The sequence below is a fragment of the Triturus cristatus genome, chromosome 1_1 (genome assembly GCF_964204655.1).
Source record: "Triturus cristatus chromosome 1_1, aTriCri1.1, whole genome shotgun sequence".
NCBI lineage: Eukaryota > Metazoa > Chordata > Amphibia > Caudata > Salamandridae > Triturus > Triturus cristatus.
In genome coordinates this window covers 586311863-586329139 of record NC_140579.1, presented here as the reverse complement: position 1 = coordinate 586329139, position 17277 = coordinate 586311863, and positions in this window count along the sequence as shown.

Sequence of the window (17277 nt, the reverse complement as noted above, 5' to 3'; positions counted from 1 at the left end):
GGTGAAAAATGCAAAAACAACAGTTGATGGACAGAATGCAGAACAATGTCTTACATTCACCCCAGTACAGAGATCTGGGTCTAAATCCATCGTTTTTTTGCTCACCATGCCATTGCAGTTTGAACCCAGCCATATGCAAATCAGTCTTGACCCTGTGTCTCATGGGAACAGTCCAGACCGAACTGCCAATCTAGGTCCTCCCTAGACTGGAAACAAGCATCCTAGGACCGGTTTCAGGGTTTCACCCCTCTTCAGCCAGGATAGCTTGATTCCAGTGGCATGGAGAGCACGGGACCCACGTCTGGGCATACCTCTCCCACTTGGGGTGACAAATGCAAAAATAACAGTTGATGGACAGAATGCAGAACAATGTCATATATTCACCCCAGTACAGAGATCTGGGCCTAAATCCATCATTTTGTTGCTCACCATGCCATTCCAGTCTGAACCCAGCCATATGCTAATCAGTCTTGATCCTGTGCCTCATGGGAACACTCCAGCCCGAACTGCAAAGCCAGGTCCTCCCTAGACTGGAAACAAGCATCCTAGGACGGTTTCGGGGTTTCACCCCTCTTCAGTCAGGATAGCTTGATTCAAGTGGCATGGAGAGCACGGACCTACTTCTGGGCATACCCGTCCCACTCGGGGGTGACAAATGCAAAAACAACAGTTGATGGACAGAATGCAGAACATGTCTTACATTCACCCCAGTACAGAGATCTGGGCCTAAATCCATCGTTTTTTTGTTCACCGTGCCATTCCAGTTTGAACACAGCCATATGCAAATCTGCCTTGATCCTGTGCCTTATGGGAACAGTCCAGTCCGAACTGCCAAGCCAGGTCCTCCCTACACTGGAAACAAGCATCCTAGGACCGGTTTCGGGGTTTCACCCCTCTTCAGCTAGGATAGCTTGATTCCAGTGGCATGGAGAGCACTGGACCCACGTCTGGGCATACCCGTCCCACTCAGGGTGACAAATGCAAAAACAACAGTTGATGGATAGAATGCAGAACAATGTCATACATTCACCCCAGTACAGAGATCTGGGTCTAAATCCATTTTTTTTGCTTACCATGCCATTCAAGTTTGAACCCAGCCATATGTAAATCTGCCTTGATCCTGTGCCTCATGGGAACAGTCCAGCCCGAACTGCCAAGCCAGGTCTACCCTAGACTGGAAACAAGCATCCTAGGACCGGTTTCGGGGTTTCACCCCTCTTCAGCCACGATAGCTTGATTCCAGTGGCATGGAGAGCACGGGACCCACGTCTGGGTATACCCGTCCCACTCGGGGGTGAAAAATGCAAAAACAACAGTTGATGGACAGAATGCAGAACAATGTCTTACATTCATCCCAGTACAGAGATCTGGGTCTAAATCCATCGTTTTTTTGCTCACCATGCCATTGCAGTTTGAACCCAGCCATATGCAAATCAGTCTTGACCCTGTGCCTCATGGGAACAGTCCAGACCGAACTGCCAATCTAGGTCCTCCCTAGACTGGAAACAAGCATCCTAGGACCGGTTTCAGGGTTTCACCCCTCTTCAGCCACGATAGCTTGATTCCAGTGGCATGGAGAGCACGGGACCCACGTCTGGGCATACCTCTCCCACTTGGGGTGACAAATGCAAAAATAACAGTTGATGGACAGAATGCAGAACAATGTCATATATTCACCCCAGTACAGAGATCTGGGCCTAAATCCATCATTTTGTTGCTCACCATGCCATTCCAGTCTGAACCCAGCCATATGCTAATCAGTCTTGATCCTGTGCCTCATGGGAACACTCCAGCCCGAACTGCAAAGCCAGGTCCTCCCTAGACTGGAAACAAGCATCCTAGGACGGTTTCGGGGTTTCACCCCTCTTCAGTCAGGATAGCTTGATTCAAGTGGCATGGAGAACACGGACCCACTTCTGGGCATACCCGTCCCACTCGGGGGTAAAAAATGCAAAAACAACAGTTGATGGACAGAATGCAGAACAATGTCTTACATTCACCCCAGTACAGAGATCTGGGTCTAAATCCATCATTTTGTTGCTCACCATGCCATTCCAGTCTGAACCCAGCCATATGCTAATCAGTCTTGATCCTGTGCCTCATGGGAACAGTCCAGCCTGAACTGCCAAGCCAGGTCCTCCCTAGACTGGAAACAAGCATCCTAGGACGGCTTCGGGGTTTCACCCCTCTTCAGCCAGGATAGCTTGATTCCAGTGGCATGGAGAGCATGGGACCAACGTCTGGGCATACCCGTCCCACTCGGGGTGAAAAATGGAAAACAACAGTTGATGGACAGAATGCAGAACAATGTCATACATTCACCCCAGTACAGAGATCTGGGCCCAAATCCTTCGATTTGTTGCTCACCATGACATTCCAGTCTGAACCCAGCCATAAGCAAATCTGTCTTGACCCTGTGCCTCATGGGAGCAGTCCAGCCCGAACTGCCAAGCCAGGTCTTCCCAAGACTGGAAACAAGCATCCTAGGACCATTTTCAGGGTTTCACCCCTCTTCAGCAAGGATAGCTTGATTCCAGTGGCATGGAGAGCACGGGATCCACGTCTAGGCATACCCGTCCCACTCGTGGGTGACAAATGCAAAAACAACAGTTGATGGATAGAATGCAGAACAATGTCATACATTCTCCCCAGTACAGAGATCTGGGACTAAATCCATCATTTTTTTGCTCACCATGCCATTCCAGTCTGCACCCAGCCATATGCTAATCAGTCTTGATCCTGTGCCTCATGGGAACAGTGCAGCCCGAAATGCCAAGCCAAATCCTCCCTAGACTAGAAATAAGCATCCTAGGACCGGTTTCGGGGTTTCACCCCTCTTCAGCCAGGATAGCTTGATTGCAGTGGCATGGAGAACACGGGACCCACGTCTGGGCATACCCGTCCCACTCGGGGTGACAAATGCAAAAACAACAGTTGATGGACAGAATGCAGAACAATGTCATACATTCACCCCAGTACAGAGATCTGGGCCTAAATCCACAGTTTTTTTACTCACCATGCCATTCCAGTTGGAACCCAGCCATATGCAAATCAGTCTAGACCCTGTGCCTCATGGGAACAGTCTAGCCCGAACTGCCAAGCCAAATCCTCCCTAGACTAGAAATAAGCATCCTAGGACCGGTTTCGGGGTTTCACCCCTCTTCAGCCAGGATAGCTTGATTGCAGTGGCATGGAGAGCACGGGACCCACGTCTGGGCATACCCGTCCCACTTGAGGTGACAAATGCAAAAACAACAGTTGATGGACAGAATGCAGAACAATGTCATACATTAACCCCAGTACAGAGATCTGGGCCTAAATCCATCGTTTTTTTCTCACCATGCCATTCCAGTCTGAACCCAGCCATATGCAAATCAGTCTTGACCCTCTGCCTCATGGGAACAGTCCTGCCCAAACTGCCAAGCCAGGTCCTCCCTAGACTGGAAACAAGCATCCTAGGACCGGTTTCGGGGTTTCACCCCTCTTCAGCTATTACAGCTTGATTCCAGTGGCATGGAAAGCACGGCACCCACGTCATGGCATACCCGTCCCATCGGGGATGACAAATGCAAAAACAACAGTTGATGGATAGAATGCAGAACAATGTCATACATTCACCCCAGAACAGAGATCTGGGCCTAAATCCATCGTTTTTTTGCTCACCGTGCCATTCCAGTTTGAACACAGCCATATGCAATTCTGCCTTGATCCTGTGCCTCATGGGAACAGTCCAGCCCGAACTGCCAAGCCAGGTCCTCCCTAGACTGGAAACAAGCATCCTAGGACCGGTTTAGGGGTTTCACCCCTCTTCAGCCACGATAGCTTGATTCCAGTGGCATGGAGAGCACGGGACCCACATCTGGACATACCCGTCCCAATCGGGGTGACAAATGCAAATACAACAGTTGATGGACAGAATGCAGAACAATGTCATACATTCACCCCTGTACAGAGATCTGGGCCTAAATCCATCATTTTGTTGCTCACCATGCCATTCCAGTGTGAACCCAGCCATATGCTAATCAGTCTTGATCCTGTGCCTCATGGGAACAGTTCAGCCTGAACTGCCAAGCCAGGTCCTTCCTAGACTGGAAACAAGCATCCTAGGACGGTTTCGGGGTTTCATCCCTCTTCAGCCAGGATAGCTTGATTCCAGTGGCATGGAGAGCATGGGACCAACGTCTGGGCATACCCGTCCCACTCGGCGTGACAAATGCAAAAACAACAGTTGATGGACAGAATGCAGAACAATGTCATACATTCACCCCAGTACAGAGATCTGGGCCTAAATCCTTCGATTTTTTGCTCACCATGACATTCCAGTCTGAACCCAGCCATAAGCAAATCAGTCTTGACCCTGTGCCTCATGGGAGCAGTCCAGCCCGAACTGCCAAGCCAGGTCTTCCCAAGACTGGAAACAAGCATCCTAGGACCATTTTCAGGGTTTCACCCCTCTTCAGCCAGGATAGCTTGATTCCAGTGGCATGGAGAGCACGGGATCCACGTCTAGGCATACCCGTCCCACTCGGGGGTGACAAATGCAAAAACAACAGTTGATGGATAGAATGCAGAACAATGTCATACATTCACCCCAGTACAGAGATCTGGGACTAAATCCATCATTTTTTTGCTCACCATGCCATTCCAGTCTGAACCCAGCCATATGCTAATCAGTCTTGATCCTGTGCCTCATGATAACAGTGCAGCCCGAAATGCCAAGCCAAATCCTCCCTAGACTAGAAATAAGCATCCTAGGACCGGTTTCGGGGTTTCACCCCTCTTCAGCCAGGATAGCTTGATTGCAGTGGCATGGAGAGCACGGGACCCACGTCTGGGCATACCCGTCCCACTCGGGGTGACAAATGCAAAAACAACAGTTGATGGACAGAATGCAGAACAATGTCATACATTCACCCCAGTACAGAGATCTGGGCCTAAATCCACAGTTTTTTTTACTCACCGTGCCATTCCAGTTGGAACCCAGCCATATGCAAATCAGTCTAGACCCTGTGCCTCATGGGAACAGTCTAGCCCGAACTGCCAAGCCAAATCCTCCCTAGACTAGAAATAAGCATCCTAGGACCGGTTTCGGGGATTCACGCCTCTTCAGCCAGGATAGCTTGATTCCAATGGCATGGAGAGCACGGGACCCACGTCTAGGCATACCCGTCCCACTCGGGGTGACAAATGCAAAAACAACAGTTGATGGACAGAATGCAGAACAATGTCATACATTCACCCCAGTACAGAGATCTGGGCCTAAGTCCATCATTTTTTTACTCGCCATGCCATTCCAGTTTGAACCCAGCCATATGCAAATCAGTCTTGACCCTGTGCCTCATGGGAACAGTCTAGCCCGAACTGCCAAGCCAGGTCCTTCCTAGACTGGAAACAAGCATCCTAGGACCGGTTTCTTGATTTCACCCCTCTTCAGCCATTATAGCTTGATTCCAGTGGCATGGAGAACACGGGACCCACATCTGGGCATACCTGTCCCACTCGGGGTGACAAATGCAAAAACAACAGTTGATGGACAGAATGCAGAACATGTCTTTCATTCACCCCAGTACAGAGATCTGGGCCTAAATCCATCGTTTTTTTGTTCACCGTGCCATTCCAGTTTGAACACAGCCATATGCAAATCTGCCTTGATCCTGTGCCTTATGGGAACAGTCCAGTCCGAACTGCCAAGCCAGGTCCTCCCTACACTGGAAACAAGCATCCTAGGACCGGTTTCGGGGTTTCATCCCTCTTCAGCCAGGATAGCTTGATTCCAGTGGCATGGAGAGCACGGGACCCACATCTGGGCATACCCGTCCCACTCGGGGTGACAAATGCAAAAACAACAGTTGATGGACAGAATGCAGAACAATGTCTTACATTCACCCCAGTACAGAGATCTGGGCCTAAATCCATCGTTTTTTTGCTCACCGTGCCATTCCAGTTTGAACCAAGCCATATGCAAATCTGCCTTGATCCTGTGCCTCATGGGAACAGTCCAGCCTGAACTGCCAAGCCAGGTCCTCCCTAGACTGGAAACAAGCATCCTAGGACGGTTTCGGGGTTTCACCCCTCTTAAGCCACGATAGCTTGATTCCAGTGGCATGGAGAACACGGGACCCACGTCTGGGCATACCCGTCCCACTCGAGGTGACAAATGCAAAAACAACAGTTGATGGACAGAATGCAGAACAATGTCTTACATTCACCCCAGTACAGAGATCTGGGCCTAAATCCATCATTTTTTTGCTCACCGTGCCATTCCAGTTTGAACCAAGCCATATGTAAATCTGCCTTGATCCTGTGCCTCATGGGAACAGTCCAGCCCGAACTGCCAAGCCAGGTCCTCCCTAGACTGGAAACAAGCATCCTAGGACCGGTTTCGGGGTTTCACCCCTCTTCAGCCACGATAGCTTGATTCCAGTGGCATGGAGAGCATGGGACCCACGTCTGGGTATACCCGTCCCACTCGGGGGTGAAAAATGCAAAAACAACAGTTGATGGACAGAATGCAGAACAATGTCTTACATTCACCCCAGTACAGAGATCTGGGTCTAAATCCATCGTTTTTTTGCTCACCATGCCATTGCAGTTTGAACTCAGCCATATGCAAATCAGTCTTGACCCTGTGTCTCATGGGAACAGTCCAGACCGAACTGCCAATCTAGGTCCTCCCTAGACTGGAAACAAGCATCCTAGGACCGGTTTCAGGGTTTCACCCCTCTTCAGCCAGGATAGCTTGATTCCAGTGGCATGGAGAGCACGGGACCCACGTCTGGGCATACCTCTCCCACTTGGGGTGACAAATGCAAAAATAACAGTTGATGGACAGAATGCAGAACAATGTCATATATTCACCCCAGTACAGAGATCTGGGCCTAAATCCATCATTTTGTTGCTCACCATGCCATTCCAGTCTGAACCCAGCCATATGCTAATCAGTCTTGATCCTGTGCCTCATGGGAACACTCCAGCCCGAACTGCAAAGCCAGGTCCTCCCTAGACTGGAAACAAGCATCCTAGGACGGTTTCGGGGTTTCACCCCTCTTCAGTCAGGATAGCTTGATTCAAGTGGCATGGAGAGCACGGACCTACTTCTGGGCATACCCGTCCCACTCGGGGGTGACAAATGCAAAAACAACAGTTGATGGACAGAATGCAGAACATGTCTTACATTCACCCCAGTACAGAGATCTGGGCCTAAATCCATCGTTTTTTTGTTCACCGTGCCATTCCAGTTTGAACACAGCCATATGCAAATCTGCCTTGATCCTGTGCCTTATGGGAACAGTCCAGTCCGAACTGCCAAGCCAGGTCCTCCCTACACTGGAAACAAGCATCCTAGGACCGGTTTCGGGGTTTCACCCCTCTTCAGCTAGGATAGCTTGATTCCAGTGGCATGGAGAGCACTGGACCCACGTCTGGGCATACCCGTCCCACTCAGGGTGACAAATGCAAAAACAACAGTTGATGGATAGAATGCAGAACAATGTCATACATTCACCCCAGTACAGAGATCTGGGTCTAAATCCATTTTTTTTGCTTACCATGCCATTCAAGTTTGAACCCAGCCATATGTAAATCTGCCTTGATCCTGTGCCTCATGGGAACAGTCCAGCCCGAACTGCCAAGCCAGGTCTACCCTAGACTGGAAACAAGCATCCTAGGACCGGTTTCGGGGTTTCACCCCTCTTCAGCCACGATAGCTTGATTCCAGTGGCATGGAGAGCACGGGACCCACGTCTGGGTATACCCGTCCCACTCGGGGGTGAAAAATGCAAAAACAACAGTTGATGGACAGAATGCAGAACAATGTCTTACATTCATCCCAGTACAGAGATCTGGGTCTAAATCCATCGTTTTTTTGCTCACCATGCCATTGCAGTTTGAACCCAGCCATATGCAAATCAGTCTTGACCCTGTGCCTCATGGGAACAGTCCAGACCGAACTGCCAATCTAGGTCCTCCCTAGACTGGAAACAAGCATCCTAGGACCGGTTTCAGGGTTTCACCCCTCTTCAGCCACGATAGCTTGATTCCAGTGGCATGGAGAGCACGGGACCCACGTCTGGGCATACCTCTCCCACTTGGGGTGACAAATGCAAAAATAACAGTTGATGGACAGAATGCAGAACAATGTCATATATTCACCCCAGTACAGAGATCTGGGCCTAAATCCATCATTTTGTTGCTCACCATGCCATTCCAGTCTGAACCCAGCCATATGCTAATCAGTCTTGATCCTGTGCCTCATGGGAACACTCCAGCCCGAACTGCAAAGCCAGGTCCTCCCTAGACTGGAAACAAGCATCCTAGGACGGTTTCGGGGTTTCACCCCTCTTCAGTCAGGATAGCTTGATTCAAGTGGCATGGAGAACACGGACCCACTTCTGGGCATACCCGTCCCACTCGGGGGTAAAAAATGCAAAAACAACAGTTGATGGACAGAATGCAGAACAATGTCTTACATTCACCCCAGTACAGAGATCTGGGTCTAAATCCATCATTTTGTTGCTCACCATGCCATTCCAGTCTGAACCCAGCCATATGCTAATCAGTCTTGATCCTGTGCCTCATGGGAACAGTCCAGCCTGAACTGCCAAGCCAGGTCCTCCCTAGACTGGAAACAAGCATCCTAGGACGGCTTCGGGGTTTCACCCCTCTTCAGCCAGGATAGCTTGATTCCAGTGGCATGGAGAGCATGGGACCAACGTCTGGGCATACCCGTCCCACTCGGGGTGAAAAATGGAAAACAACAGTTGATGGACAGAATGCAGAACAATGTCATACATTCACCCCAGTACAGAGATCTGGGCCCAAATCCTTCGATTTGTTGCTCACCATGACATTCCAGTCTGAACCCAGCCATAAGCAAATCTGTCTTGACCCTGTGCCTCATGGGAGCAGTCCAGCCCGAACTGCCAAGCCAGGTCTTCCCAAGACTGGAAACAAGCATCCTAGGACCATTTTCAGGGTTTCACCCCTCTTCAGCAAGGATAGCTTGATTCCAGTGGCATGGAGAGCACGGGATCCACGTCTAGGCATACCCGTCCCACTCGTGGGTGACAAATGCAAAAACAACAGTTGATGGATAGAATGCAGAACAATGTCATACATTCTCCCCAGTACAGAGATCTGGGACTAAATCCATCATTTTTTTGCTCACCATGCCATTCCAGTCTGCACCCAGCCATATGCTAATCAGTCTTGATCCTGTGCCTCATGGGAACAGTGCAGCCCGAAATGCCAAGCCAAATCCTCCCTAGACTAGAAATAAGCATCCTAGGACCGGTTTCGGGGTTTCACCCCTCTTCAGCCAGGATAGCTTGATTGCAGTGGCATGGAGAACACGGGACCCACGTCTGGGCATACCCGTCCCACTCGGGGTGACAAATGCAAAAACAACAGTTGATGGACAGAATGCAGAACAATGTCATACATTCACCCCAGTACAGAGATCTGGGCCTAAATCCACAGTTTTTTTACTCACCATGCCATTCCAGTTGGAACCCAGCCATATGCAAATCAGTCTAGACCCTGTGCCTCATGGGAACAGTCTAGCCCGAACTGCCAAGCCAAATCCTCCCTAGACTAGAAATAAGCATCCTAGGACCGGTTTCGGGGTTTCACCCCTCTTCAGCCAGGATAGCTTGATTGCAGTGGCATGGAGAGCACGGGACCCACGTCTGGGCATACCCGTCCCACTTGAGGTGACAAATGCAAAAACAACAGTTGATGGACAGAATGCAGAACAATGTCATACATTAACCCCAGTACAGAGATCTGGGCCTAAATCCATCGTTTTTTTCTCACCATGCCATTCCAGTCTGAACCCAGCCATATGCAAATCAGTCTTGACCCTCTGCCTCATGGGAACAGTCCTGCCCAAACTGCCAAGCCAGGTCCTCCCTAGACTGGAAACAAGCATCCTAGGACCGGTTTCGGGGTTTCACCCCTCTTCAGCTATTATAGCTTGATTCCAGTGGCATGGAGAGCACGGGACCCACGTCATGGCATACCCGTCCCATCGGGGATGACAAATGCAAAAACAACAGTTGATGGATAGAATGCAGAACAATGTCATACATTCACCCCAGTACAGAGATCTGGGTCTAAATCCATTTTTTTTGCTCACCATGCCATTCAAGTTTGAACCCAGCCATATGCAAATCAGTATTGACCCTGTGCCTCATGGGAACAGTCTAGCCCGAACTGCCAAGCCAGGTCCTCCCTAGACTGGAAACAAGCATCCTAGGACGGTTTCGGGTTTTCACCTCTCTTCAGCCGGGATAGCTTGATTCCAGTGGCATGGAGAGCACGGGACCCACGTCTGGGCATACCCGTCCCACTCGGGGTGACAAATGCAAAAACAACAGTTGATGGACAGAATGCAGAACAATGTCATACATTCACCCCAGTACAGAGATCTGGGCATAAATCCACCGTTTTTTTACTCGCCATTCCAGTTTGAACCCAGCCATATGCAAATCAGTCTTGACCCTGTGCCTCATGGGAACAGTCTAGCCCGAACTGCCAAGCCAGCTCCTCACTTGACTGGAAACTAGCATCCTCGGACCGGTTTCCTGATTTCACCCCTCTTCAGCCATTATAGCTCGATTCCAGTGGCATGGAGAACATGGGACCCACGTCTGGGCATACCCGTCCCACTCAGGGTGACAAATGCAAAAACAACAGTTGATGGATAGAATGCAGAACAATGTCATACATTCACCCCAGTACAGAGATCTGGGTCTAAATCCATCGTTTTTTTGCTCACCATGCCATTGCAGTTTGAACCCAGCCATATGCAAATCAGTCTTGATCCTGTGCCTCATGGGAACAGTCCAGACCGAACTGCCAATCCAGGTCCTCCCTAGACTGGAAACAAGCATCCTAGGACCGGTTTCGGGGTTTCACCCCTCTTCAGCCAGGATAGCTTGATTCCAGTGGCATGGAGAGCACTCGACCCACGTCTGGGCATACCTCTCCCACTTGGGGTGACAAATGCAAAAATAACAGTTGATGGACAGAATGCAGAACAATGTCATATATTCACCCCAGTACAGAGATCTGGGCCTAAATCCATCATTTTGTTGCTCACCATGCCATTCCAGTCTGAACCCAGCTATATGCTAATCAGTCTTGATCCTGTGCCTCATGGGAACAGTCGAGCCTGAACTGCCAAGCCAGGTCCTCCCTAGACTGGAAACCAGCATCCTAGGACGGTTTCGGGGTTTCACCCCTCTTCAGCCAGGCTAGCTTGATTCCAGTGGCATGGAGAGCATGGGACCAACGTCTGGGCATACCTGTCCCACTCGGGGTGACAAATGCAGAAACAACAATTGATGGACAGAATGTAGAACAATGTCATACATTCACCCCAGTACAGAGATCTTGGTCTAAATCCATCGTTGTTTTGTTCACCATGCCATTCCAGTTTGAACCCAGCCGTATGCAACTCAGTCTTGACCCTGTTCCTCATGGGAACAGTCCATCCCGAACTGCAAAGCCAGGTCCTCCCTAGACTGGAAACAAGCATACTAGGACTGGTTTTGGGGTTTCACACCTCTTCAGCCAGGTTAGCTTGATTCCAGTGGCATGGAGAGCATGGGACCAACGTCTGAGCATACCCGTCCCACTCGGGGTGAAAAATGGAAAACAACAGTTGATGGACAGAATGCAGAACAATGTCATACATTCACCCCAGTACAGAGATCTGGGCCTAAATCCTTCGATTTTTTGCTCACCATGACATTCCAGTCTGAACCCAGCCATAAGCAAATCAGTCTTGACCCTGTGCCTCATGGGAGCAGTCCAGCCCGAACTGCCATGCCAGGTCTTCCCAAGACTGGAAACAAGCATCCTAGGACCATTTTCAGGGTTTCACCCCTCTTCAGCAAGGATAGCTTGATTCCAGTGGCATGGAGAGCACGGGATCCACGTCTAGGCATACCCGTCCCACTCGGGGGTGACCAATGCAAAAACAACAGTTGATGGATAGAATGCAGAACAATGTCATACATTCACCCCAGTACAGAGATCTGGGACTAAATCCATCATTTTTTTGCTCACCATGCCATTCCAGTCTGAACCCAGCCATATGCTAATCAGTCTTGATCCTGTGCCTCATGGGAACAGTGCAGCCCGAAATGCCAAGCCAAATCCTCCCTAGACTAGAAATAAGCATCCTAGGACCGGTTCGGGGTTTCACCCCTCTTCAGCCAGGATAGCTTGATTGCAGTGGCATGGAGAACACGGGACCCACGTCTGGGCATACCCGTCCCACTCGGGGTGACAAATGCAAAAACAACAGTTGATGGACAGAATGCAGAACAATGTCATATATTCACCCCAGTACAGAGATCTGGGCCTAAATCCATCATTGTGTTGCTCACCATGCCATTCCAGTCTGAACCCAGCCATATGCTAATCAGTCTTGATCCTGTGCCTCATGGGAACACTCCAGCCCGAACTGCAAAGCCAGGTCCTCCCTAGACTGGAAACAAGCATCCTAGGACGGTTTCGGGGTTTCACCCCTCTTCAGTCAGGATAGCTTGATTCAAGTGGCATGGAGAGCACGGACCCACTTCTGGGCATACCCGTCCCACTCGGGGGTAAAAAATGCAAAAACAACAGTTGATGGACAGAATGCAGAACAATGTCTTACATTCACCCCAGTACAGAGATCTGGGTCTAAATCCATCGTGTTTTTGCTCACCATGCCATTGCAGTTTGAACCTAGCCATATGCAAATCAGTCTTGACCCTGTGCCTCATGGGAACAGTCCAGACCGAACTGCCAATCCAGGTCCTCCCTAGACTGGAAACAAGCATCCTAGGACCGGTTTCGGGGTTTCACCCCTCTTCAGCCAGGATAGCTTGATTCCAGTGGCATGGAGAGCACGGGACCCACGTCTGGGCATACCTCTCCCACTTGGGGTGACAAATGCAAAAATAACAGTTGATCGACAGAATGCAGAACAATGTCATATATTCACCCCAGTACAGAGATCTGGGCCTAAATCCATCATTTTGTTGCTCACCATGCCATTCCAGTCTGAACCCAGCCATATGCTAATCAGTCTTGATCCTGTGCCTCATGGGAACAGTCCAGCCTGAACTGCCAAGCCAGGTCCTCCCTAGACTGGAAACAAGCATCCTAGGACGGCTTCGGGGTTTCACCCCTCTTCAGCCAGGATAGCTTGATTCCAGTGGCATGGAGAGCATGGGACCAACGTCTGGGCATACCCGTCCCACTCGGGGTGAAAAATGGAAAACAACAGTTGATGGACAGAATGCAGAACAATGTCATACATTCACCCCAGTACAGAGATCTGGGCCCAAATCCTTCGATTTTTTGCTCACCATGACATTCCAGTCTGAACCCAGCCATAAGCAAATCTGTCTTGACCCTGTGCCTCATGGGAGCAGTCCAGCCCGAACTGCCAAGCCAGGTCTTCCCAAGACTGGAAACAAGCATCCTAGGACCATTTTCAGGGTTTCACCCCTCTTCAGCAAGGATAGCTTGATTCCAGTGGCATGGAGAGCACGGGATCCACGTCTAGGCATACCCGTCCCACTCGTGGGTGACAAATGCAAAAACAACAGTTGATGGATAGAATGCAGAACAATGTCATACATTCTCCCCAGTACAGAGATCTGGGACTAAATCCATCATTTTTTTGCTCACCATGCCATTCCAGTCTGCACCCAGCCATATGCTAATCAGTCTTGATCCTGTGCCTCATGGGAACAGTGCAGCCCGAAATGCCAAGCCAAATCCTCCCTAGACTAGAAATAAGCATCCTAGGACCGGTTTCGGGGTTTCACCCCTCTTCAGCCAGGATAGCTTGATTGCAGTGGCATGGAGAACACGGGACCCACGTCTGGGCATACCCGTCCCACTCGGGGTGACAAATGCAAAAACAACAGTTGATGGACAGAATGCAGAACAATGTCATACATTCACCCCAGTACAGAGATCTGGGCCTAAATCCACAGTTTTTTTACTCACCATGCCATTCCAGTTGGAACCCAGCCATATGCAAATCAGTCTAGACCCTGTGCCTCATGGGAACAGTCTAGCCCGAACTGCCAAGCCAAATCCTCCCTAGACTAGAAATAAGCATCCTAGGACCGGTTTCGGGGTTTCACCCCTCTTCAGCCAGGATAGCTTGATTGCAGTGGCATGGAGAGCACGGGACCCACGTCTGGGCATACCCGTCCCACTTGAGGTGACAAATGCAAAAACAACAGTTGATGGACAGAATGCAGAACAATGTCATACATTAACCCCAGTACAGAGATCTGGGCCTAAATCCATCGTTTTTTTCTCACCATGCCATTCCAGTCTGAACCCAGCCATATGCAAATCAGTCTTGACCCTCTGCCTCATGGGAACAGTCCTGCCCAAACTGCCAAGCCAGGTCCTCCCTAGACTGGAAACAAGCATCCTAGGACCGGTTTCGGGGTTTCACCCCTCTTCAGCTATTATAGCTTGATTCCAGTGGCATGGAGAGCACGGGACCCACGTCATGGCATACCCGTCCCATCGGGGATGACAAATGCAAAAACAACAGTTGATGGATAGAATGCAGAACAATGTCATACATTCACCCCAGTACAGAGATCTGGGTCTAAATCCATTTTTTTTGCTCACCATGCCATTCAAGTTTGAACCCAGCCATATGCAAATCAGTATTGACCCTGTGCCTCATGGGAACAGTCTAGCCCGAACTGCCAAGCCAGGTCCTCCCTAGACTGGAAACAAGCATCCTAGGACGGTTTCGGGTTTTCACCTCTCTTCAGCCGGGATAGCTTGATTCCAGTGGCATGGAGAGCACGGGACCCACGTCTGGGCATACCCGTCCCACTCGGGGTGACAAATGCAAAAACAACAGTTGATGGACAGAATGCAGAACAATGTCATACATTCACCCCAGTACAGAGATCTGGGCATAAATCCACCGTTTTTTTACTCGCCATTCCAGTTTGAACCCAGCCATATGCAAATCAGTCTTGACCCTGTGCCTCATGGGAACAGTCTAGCCCGAACTGCCAAGCCAGCTCCTCACTTGACTGGAAACTAGCATCCTAGGACCGGTTTCCTGATTTCACCCCTCTTCAGCCATTATAGCTCGATTCCAGTGGCATGGAGAACATGGGACCCACGTCTGGGCATACCCGTCCCACTCAGGGTGACAAATGCAAAAACAACAGTTGATGGATAGAATGCAGAACAATGTCATACATTCACCCCAGTACAGAGATCTGGGTCTAAATCCATCGTTTTTTTGCTCACCATGCCATTGCAGTTTGAACCCAGCCATATGCAAATCAGTCTTGATCCTGTGCCTCATGGGAACAGTCCAGACCGAACTGCCAATCCAGGTCCTCCCTAGACTGGAAACAAGCATCCTAGGACCGGTTTCGGGGTTTCACCCCTCTTCAGCCAGGATAGCTTGATTCCAGTGGCATGGAGAGCACTCGACCCACGTCTGGGCATACCTCTCCCACTTGGGGTGACAAATGCAAAAATAACAGTTGATGGACAGAATGCAGAACAATGTCATATATTCACCCCAGTACAGAGATCTGGGCCTAAATCCATCATTTTGTTGCTCACCATGCCATTCCAGTCTGAACCCAGCTATATGCTAATCAGTCTTGATCCTGTGCCTCATGGGAACAGTCGAGCCTGAACTGCCAAGCCAGGTCCTCCCTAGACTGGAAACCAGCATCCTAGGACGGTTTCGGGGTTTCACCCCTCTTCAGCCAGGCTAGCTTGATTCCAGTGGCATGGAGAGCATGGGACCAACGTCTGGGCATACCTGTCCCACTCGGGGTGACAAATGCAGAAACAACAATTGATGGACAGAATGTAGAACAATGTCATACATTCACCCCAGTACAGAGATCTTGGTCTAAATCCATCGTTGTTTTGTTCACCATGCCATTCCAGTTTGAACCCAGCCGTATGCAACTCAGTCTTGACCCTGTTCCTCATGGGAACAGTCCATCCCGAACTGCAAAGCCAGGTCCTCCCTAGACTGGAAACAAGCATACTAGGACTGGTTTTGGGGTTTCACACCTCTTCAGCCAGGTTAGCTTGATTCCAGTGGCATGGAGAGCATGGGACCAACGTCTGAGCATACCCGTCCCACTCGGGGTGAAAAATGGAAAACAACAGTTGATGGACAGAATGCAGAACAATGTCATACATTCACCCCAGTACAGAGATCTGGGCCTAAATCCTTCGATTTTTTGCTCACCATGACATTCCAGTCTGAACCCAGCCATAAGCAAATCAGTCTTGACCCTGTGCCTCATGGGAGCAGTCCAGCCCGAACTGCCATGCCAGGTCTTCCCAAGACTGGAAACAAGCATCCTAGGACCATTTTCAGGGTTTCACCCCTCTTCAGCAAGGATAGCTTGATTCCAGTGGCATGGAGAGCACGGGATCCACGTCTAGGCATACCCGTCCCACTCGGGGGTGACCAATGCAAAAACAACAGTTGATGGATAGAATGCAGAACAATGTCATACATTCACCCCAGTACAGAGATCTGGGACTAAATCCATCATTTTTTTGCTCACCATGCCATTCCAGTCTGAACCCAGCCATATGCTAATCAGTCTTGATCCTGTGCCTCATGGGAACAGTGCAGCCCGAAATGCCAAGCCAAATCCTCCCTAGACTAGAAATAAGCATCCTAGGACCGGTTCGGGGTTTCACCCCTCTTCAGCCAGGATAGCTTGATTGCAGTGGCATGGAGAACACGGGACCCACGTCTGGGCATACCCGTCCCACTCGGGGTGACAAATGCAAAAACAACAGTTGATGGACAGAATGCAGAACAATGTCATATATTCACCCCAGTACAGAGATCTGGGCCTAAATCCATCATTGTGTTGCTCACCATGCCATTCCAGTCTGAACCCAGCCATATGCTAATCAGTCTTGATCCTGTGCCTCATGGGAACACTCCAGCCCGAACTGCAAAGCCAGGTCCTCCCTAGACTGGAAACAAGCATCCTAGGACGGTTTCGGGGTTTCACCCCTCTTCAGTCAGGATAGCTTGATTCAAGTGGCATGGAGAGCACGGACCCACTTCTGGGCATACCCGTCCCACTCGGGGGTAAAAAATGCAAAAACAACAGTTGATGGACAGAATGCAGAACAATGTCTTACATTCACCCCAGTACAGAGATCTGGGTCTAAATCCATCGTGTTTTTGCTCACCATGCCATTGCAGTTTGAACCTAGCCATATGCAAAT